At 33.7% G+C, this 7,085-nt stretch overlaps 1 non-coding gene across 1 annotated transcript; it reads left to right on the forward strand.

Moving 5' to 3' along the window:
- Window positions 1-3,395: 3,395 nt before the first annotated feature.
- LOC149777100 (U5 spliceosomal RNA) lies at window positions 3,396-3,511 on the forward strand. The gene has a single exon (XR_016416375.1). It is a non-coding gene; the product is annotated as a U5 spliceosomal RNA (small nuclear RNA).
- Window positions 3,512-7,085: the final 3,574 nt, after the last annotated feature.

The following is a 7,085-nucleotide window of genomic DNA, read 5'->3' on the forward strand; positions in this document are numbered from 1 at the left end:
TGCATCTGGACAGGCATATTGCGGTTTGCTGCCAAAATCACTATGAGCTGTGTTGCTTCACTAACCCTGGGAAAAATGATATCACTTGTACAGACTTAAGCTACCATTTGTTTTAAATACCATGTATTAGTCAACTTTGCTGTCTAAAATTTGTCAAACTGAATTTTAAAACTTGTAGGAAAATTTATATTTTCAATAAAATGTAGTTTTTAAAATTTAAATGTTTATTTAAATTTCCTTTATCAATAATTTCAAATTGTAAACATATTCTCAGAGAGGCCTTGTACATTCAGGTTTTCATTGCATTGAAAAATTCTTATAATTAAGGAAGATATAGCAAATTAAGTTTTGGTTTCTCAAGAGCACTTGGACCAAAACTTGCACCCTGTGGAACACCAGCACTACACACTTTCTGAAAGGTGTCACGTGTCTTGTTTGTAATAAAATTCAAAAAGACTTCATGTATAAAATTGAAATAGGTGTGGCATGCAAATATAAAAGTTTGACTAAAATTGGCCATAACAAATTGGACCTGTCAGGAATCAGGTCACAATTAGTACATCCAGTTCAGTACCAATAGATGTAGTTCAAGTCTATTTTTAGAATATTTCTTCCTCTCATTTTGGTGGTGACAGAAGAGTTATATTTATGCATTTTTTAGGGATTTAAGAAGTATTGAGAAACAAATGTAGAGAACATAGAGTAAAATTAATTGTGTTCTATGTCCTTATGGATCTGACCTTGTTCGATTTATTGACAAATGGAGTTTATCAGGAATATTATGTTCCCTGAATATTACTGGACCAGAAGTATGTTAGTTATCACGTCACTTTCTCGCATCATACCTTCTATTTTGTCCTCTTTATCTCACATGTATATGGTATGCATGTGTGTTTGGAAGTAAGTAACATTATCTTATGTTTATGAATTTAGCATTTGATGTGATCTTATTCAAATACATGTATGTAGATGCACGTTTGCTTTTTAGACCAACAAGTAGATCTCCGCCTTTTCTTCTTTTTTCTCCCCTGACATTACCGGTAGTGTCAGAAAAAAACAAAAGAAGCGATGATCTACTTGCTGGTCTAGTTTGCGTGGAATATGTATGCAAATGTATGTACAAGTATTATATTTGCATATGGTCATCCAAAGTGTATCAATTTAGCGTTCATATATATACCAATCATGTGCTGCAAAATGGCATTAAACCCAGTAAAACCAATCTGAATAATCAATCCGCTAATAAAAAGAGGCGTGATCTAACGATTGTGGACTATATGTATCAAAGTTTTGGAAATTAAGATCTGTTAAGTGTATATTTGAAACTCGTCTGCAGTAAAAACGCCCTGTGTATATACATGCACGAGTGTGTGTGTGTGTGTGTGTGTGTGTGTGTGTGTGTGTGTGTGTGTTTTGACTGAAAATCAAAGAACCGAAGGTACTGTAATATTAATTGCATTTGAAAGATGCAAGTTGTTTTTTTTCTTGTTATTGTTGGAAAATGGCGTCAAACTCACAACATCACGCTGAATATGAGTAAACAGTGTGTGTGTGTGTGTGTGTGTGTGTCTAATATCAACGAACCTAAAGCACCATAAGCTTACGTCCATGTGCAAGTGGCAACATGGTTGGGGTTTTTTGTTTGTTTGTTGTGATCTGTTCATTATTTTTTTCTCTACCTATGAGCATGTGCCATGGTATATTTCATCTTCGAACTAATTCTAAGAAATTAATAAATTCTTTGGGAAAGGCTTATTACATCGGCTTTACAATTTCATTAATGATCAAAGCTGCTCAGATTTGCTCCTTGAGGCATCTAACGAAACCAAATTAAAGCAAAACAGACGAAATAACATTAAGGAAATTTTTTTGACTATGGCTGCCTAAAAATAATTCAAAAAGAACAATCTTAAAACCATTCACATGTCACAGAGTACCAGCAAGTTTTAATATGCAACTTTGGAGGCCTCGTATTTCTAGCTACTTTTATGTATTTGTGATTGAAAATCTCTAACGAAATCTGAGTTGTTACTTACATAAACTTTGTATTACTATTATTTTTGATGGATAGTAACACCGGCTGCATTCATTTAAACTCAAAACATACAAATCTATGAAAACGGCATGACACGTTTCCGACAGAAAATAATTTTCAATGCTGGCGATGTATCACAGCAGGTGACATATCTTAAAAGAAATGAAGAATTTACACGTAAGTATTAAGGTTTTAAATGCTAATTTTAAACTACATGGAATTAAACGGGAACCCGGATGGCCGAGTGTTCTAAAGCGCTCGACTTTACCAATCACTGCCATCTCATCTCGATCCACGTGGTTCGGGTCTCGGGGTCGGTCTATGTGTGTATATGAGAAAGGTTGCCATTAGCCTCTCGTGAGTCGGTGGCTCTTCCCGAGGTTTTCTCCAGTTTCTTATGCCACTATTTATACTGGCCGCCATGTATAGCCTATCACGTGCTGAAAAATGGCGTTATTCCCACAACAACAACATGGGAATATGTTATGCGCCTTTTTCGCGAGTTGGATCTAACAGAGAAGCAGTTTTAGCAGTAGGAAGAGAAACTCATTGATGCTCATTTTACAAAGAGTTTTCAATTTAATTTTCCTGAAATCTATACCTCAAAAGCCGAAATCTAAGCTGCGTACCACTACCGAAACGAGAGAGGAAACAATGCTCTAAATATAGACTGGGACTACTTTTGTGGGTACTGATCCGGAAGTAATAATTGCGACTCAATTTCATTAACGGCAGCCTAAACATGTCTGAATCTTTACTTAACCATGTGTGGACCACCTATTGGAATTGTACCAAACGCAATAAAGACAGTTAATGGTCTAAGCTTGGTATAACATACCCTAGTTTGCTAGTACATATGCCAGGTTTAAGGTCTACATTGCTCTCCTCGGAGAAGACAGATGATATCCCAAACATCTGAAACATCCACACGTTGCATTAATCTAAAATGGAATTTTTTTTCTTCAAGTAAATTTTGATTTCCTATATGAATAAAACACCTGTTATTTTTTTCCAAATTAGTAATCTTTTCCTGATGTATAAATAGGTAGTTATAATCCATCTCGATAACTCGAACATCTAACGAATGTGGATTACATCCCTTTTACTGTCAAATTAACTCCCCCTGCCTTTTCCACGACAAGAAATATAGAAATATTAATTAGTATCCTTTCTACCAGTATAAAGAAAATAAATGGGTTTCACTGAAATTCAAAATAGCCAATAGCAAAATGACACTGTATATTGAAAACTATGACCCTTTTGGATCTTTGTAGACATAACCATTCCACTATCGTCTTTACAAAAGCATTTGGAAAGTTCAAACTATTTCTCTTCAAAATAAAGCGTGAAAGTATAATGATTACTCTGGTTTCTCTTCACATCGTATTAATCTTTCGCCTTTTACTAAAGATTACCGTGGAGAGGAACATTTAATGAGTCTATAGACCATTCTTTGAAGCCTCACTTTGGTGAGGTACCAATTCAATTAAAGTAAACCTCTAGTTCAAATTTAGCATTTTGTTCTCTTTTCTTCTAACCAGATCCAAATGGAAGATAGTAACCGATGATTATATAATCAGGTCTCAGTACTTCCAGTTCGGTACTCACAAAGGTAGTTCTAGTCTATTGTTAGAACATTTATTCCTCTCTCATTGTCATGGTGATAGAAGAGTTATATTTATGCGATTTTGATAGGGATTTAAAGGTCATTGTTTATTCTTGAGAATATGAGCTCAGGTGTGGTTTTCCATGTGTATTTCCGCGATAGTGCATAGTCAGTAATAAGGCCATGGTGATGATCCGGAAGTGAAATATGTGTTCTGTTTACATACTGCTCTGTTGACAGTCCAGCCTCTCAAAAAAACCTTTGGCAAGAACTTCACCGTGAAGGTATTTTTAGATTAACATATGATTTGTACTGATTGTCACACAGTGGAAATGTCAGTCTCGAGAACCAAATGTAGAGAACATATAACAAAATTAATTGTGCTATGTCCTGTCAGTGCAGTATTTGAGTAAAGATTAAACTGGTATTAAATCTTTATTATTAATGAACGACACATGAAATTTCAATATGTTATGTATATTGACTTTGAAAAACAGTAGAATGAAATTAGAAATAAAAAGTTAAGTTTTATTTTGAAAAATTTAAATGAAATTTAAAAAGAAGTATAAAAAATTAAAACATTTACTCCAAAATATATAATATTTGTTGAAATGATATTAAATGATATCAGCATGTAAATATTCCTACACCATATATAAGTTCCAATGTTGGATATTTGTCAAATTTTGTCAGAGAAAATATCTTTGTAAGTCAAAATGAGACCATCATTTAAAATACACGAAGACAAAATTCCAATTTGTATTGGTCATTCAAAGTATTTATTAGGGGTCCAAGCAGTTAATTTATGTGTTTATCATGGGGTCACTTCCTGAGTAACACATATCTGCTTGTATGGCCTTCAGTAATTTTTTACAAACATAGTTATAGGGTATTTAGTGAGAGGACAGAGATGAAAACTTTATACTAGAACCTAGTCAAGTTCTCTACTAAATCATTTTAAACTGTCCCAGAATGAAATACAGTTCAAAGGGATAAAATATACTTTCCCCATGTATATTACCCTTGGATGTAAGAAAACAGCAAAATAATATAAGCTGAACACAAAATGCATTCCATTGTATTGTTCAGTTTGGTTACGATATTGATTGGTGTAGTGCAGCATTGTGGCCTATATGATGTTATGGGAATGCTGATGATCCATCTTGCTTTATGCATTATTAATTACTAATAATATTTGTTAACTGACACTCTAAAGATTGCATAAGAAATATTCAAACAGATTATTTGAATTTAACTTTGTACAACTGATTTTGCGATAGCTACATATCCCACATGAACAAATATTCATATATTTTAGAATGTTTGGGATCAAACGTTCACATTCAGTACATCATATAGGCTGACATTGTACATATAGTGAATCTGTAAGGCCCATTTCTGGCTGTGTGCGCTGAAAATATCCCAAAATGTTATTTTCATCATGAGTAGGCCTATGTATGATAACATATTTCAATTTAGTACTATGACAGTGTGCAGTATTGTAGCATCAGCTGATATCTGATTCCATTGAATCATTGAGTTTAATAATTGGTAACCAACACTCTTAATGATAAATGTTGAAACAGATCATTTGAATTTTGTTTGCACATTTGATCTTAACAAGTACATTGTATATGTCCCACATATGTAAATGTCCATCCTGGTTTTCACGTTTTGGGGATCAGAATTTCACATTTAGTTGACGATATAGGATTTATTGGTATCTATAGTTGATCTGTGTGGCCACATTTTGCTGTATTCATCTGCAATATCCAAAATTGTTATTTCCCTCATGAATAAGATCGCTTATAGTCATATATTTTAATTTATTACATTGTCGATTGACCTTCCTGTATACTGGTATGTACTAATGTTTGCACCAATGATCAAACCTCACCGCCCCAACATTGCCTTAAACTGTATGATACATAGTCTACCTGATTTGCTATTTAACCTGTAAATGGCTAAATATGCTTCTAGAAACCCCATATATTTTTAGGATGAATTTATCACTTTAATACATGGTCATCGCTTCACCTTTTTGAGTGTCAGTCTGTCATGTTTAATATTTTTCCCATGCTTGCAACCTTAATGTTATTTTGAAATCACCATATCGAACACATTTTAAATTCATTTACCTACATCTTACTGTTTTCTAGAATCAAGTGAGACATGTTATATCTTTTCAGGTCTAACATTGTATCTGGAACAAAATGTTAGAGTTGGATCAGTTTGGAAGCTCTCCAGTAGTCCGGTGGTGATAGCAAGGTTTCATAAGGACATGTGAAGTGTACTGTCATAAGTGACCATGATTAGTTCATATCACCACACTGATATATAGCACCACAAAGACATGGCTTAGGTCTTCATGAGAGAGAATAACACCATTTTTCAGTAAGGTAGAGCCTCCCTAGAAACTGTATTTTCCTATCCCATTGTCACCTTTTGTAGTTATTGACATTGAAATGGAATGCATTTTTGCTATACAACATGGTAGTGGTCCCATCCGAACTTTAAATCTGAGTGCGCTATTACTTATACAAACAACTGCCTACGTACCTGACACAATATGTGGAACATAGCACCTGTCACTGTTTCTTTAGTGTCTACACCTATATGCATCTGGACAGGCATATTGCGGTTTGCTGCCAAAATCACTATGAGCTGTGTTGCTTCACTAACCCTGGGAAAAATGATATCACTTGTACAGACTTAAGCTACCATTTGTTTTAAATACCATGTATTAGTCAACTTTGCTGTCTAAAATTTGTCAAACTGAATTTTAAAACTTGTAGGAAAATTTATATTTTCAATAAAATGTAGTTTTTAAAATTTAAATGTTTATTTAAATTTCCTTTATCAATAATTTCAAATTGTAAACATATTCTCAGAGAGGCCTTGTACATTCAGGTTTTCATTGCATTGAAAAATTCTTATAATTAAGGAAGATATAGCAAATTAAGTTTTGGTTTCTCAAGAGCACTTGGACCAAAACTTACACCCTGTGGAACACCAGCACTACACACTTTCTGAAAGGTGTCACGTGTCTTGTTTGTAATAAAATTCAAAAAGACTTCATGTATAAAATTGAAATAGGTGTGGCATGCAAATATAAAAGTTTGACTAAAATTGGCCATAACAAATTGGGCCTGTCAGGAATCAGGTCACAATTAGTACATCCAGTTCAGTACCAATAGATGTAGTTCAAGTCTATTTTTAGAATATTTTTTCCTCTCATTTTGGTGGTGACAGAAGAGTTATATTTATGCATTTTTTAGGGATTTAAGAAGTATTGAGAAAGAAATGTAGAGAACATAGAGTAAAATTAATTGTGTTCTATGTCCTTATGGATCTGACCTTGTTCGATTTATTGACAAATGGAGTTTATCAGGAATATTATGTTCCCTGAATATTACTGGACCAGAAGTATGTTAGTTATCACGT

The sequence above is a fragment of the Sinohyriopsis cumingii genome, chromosome 18 (assembly GCF_028554795.1).
Source record: "Sinohyriopsis cumingii isolate HCF-2022 chromosome 18, ASM2855479v2, whole genome shotgun sequence".
Taxonomy (NCBI): domain Eukaryota; kingdom Metazoa; phylum Mollusca; class Bivalvia; order Unionida; family Unionidae; genus Sinohyriopsis; species Sinohyriopsis cumingii.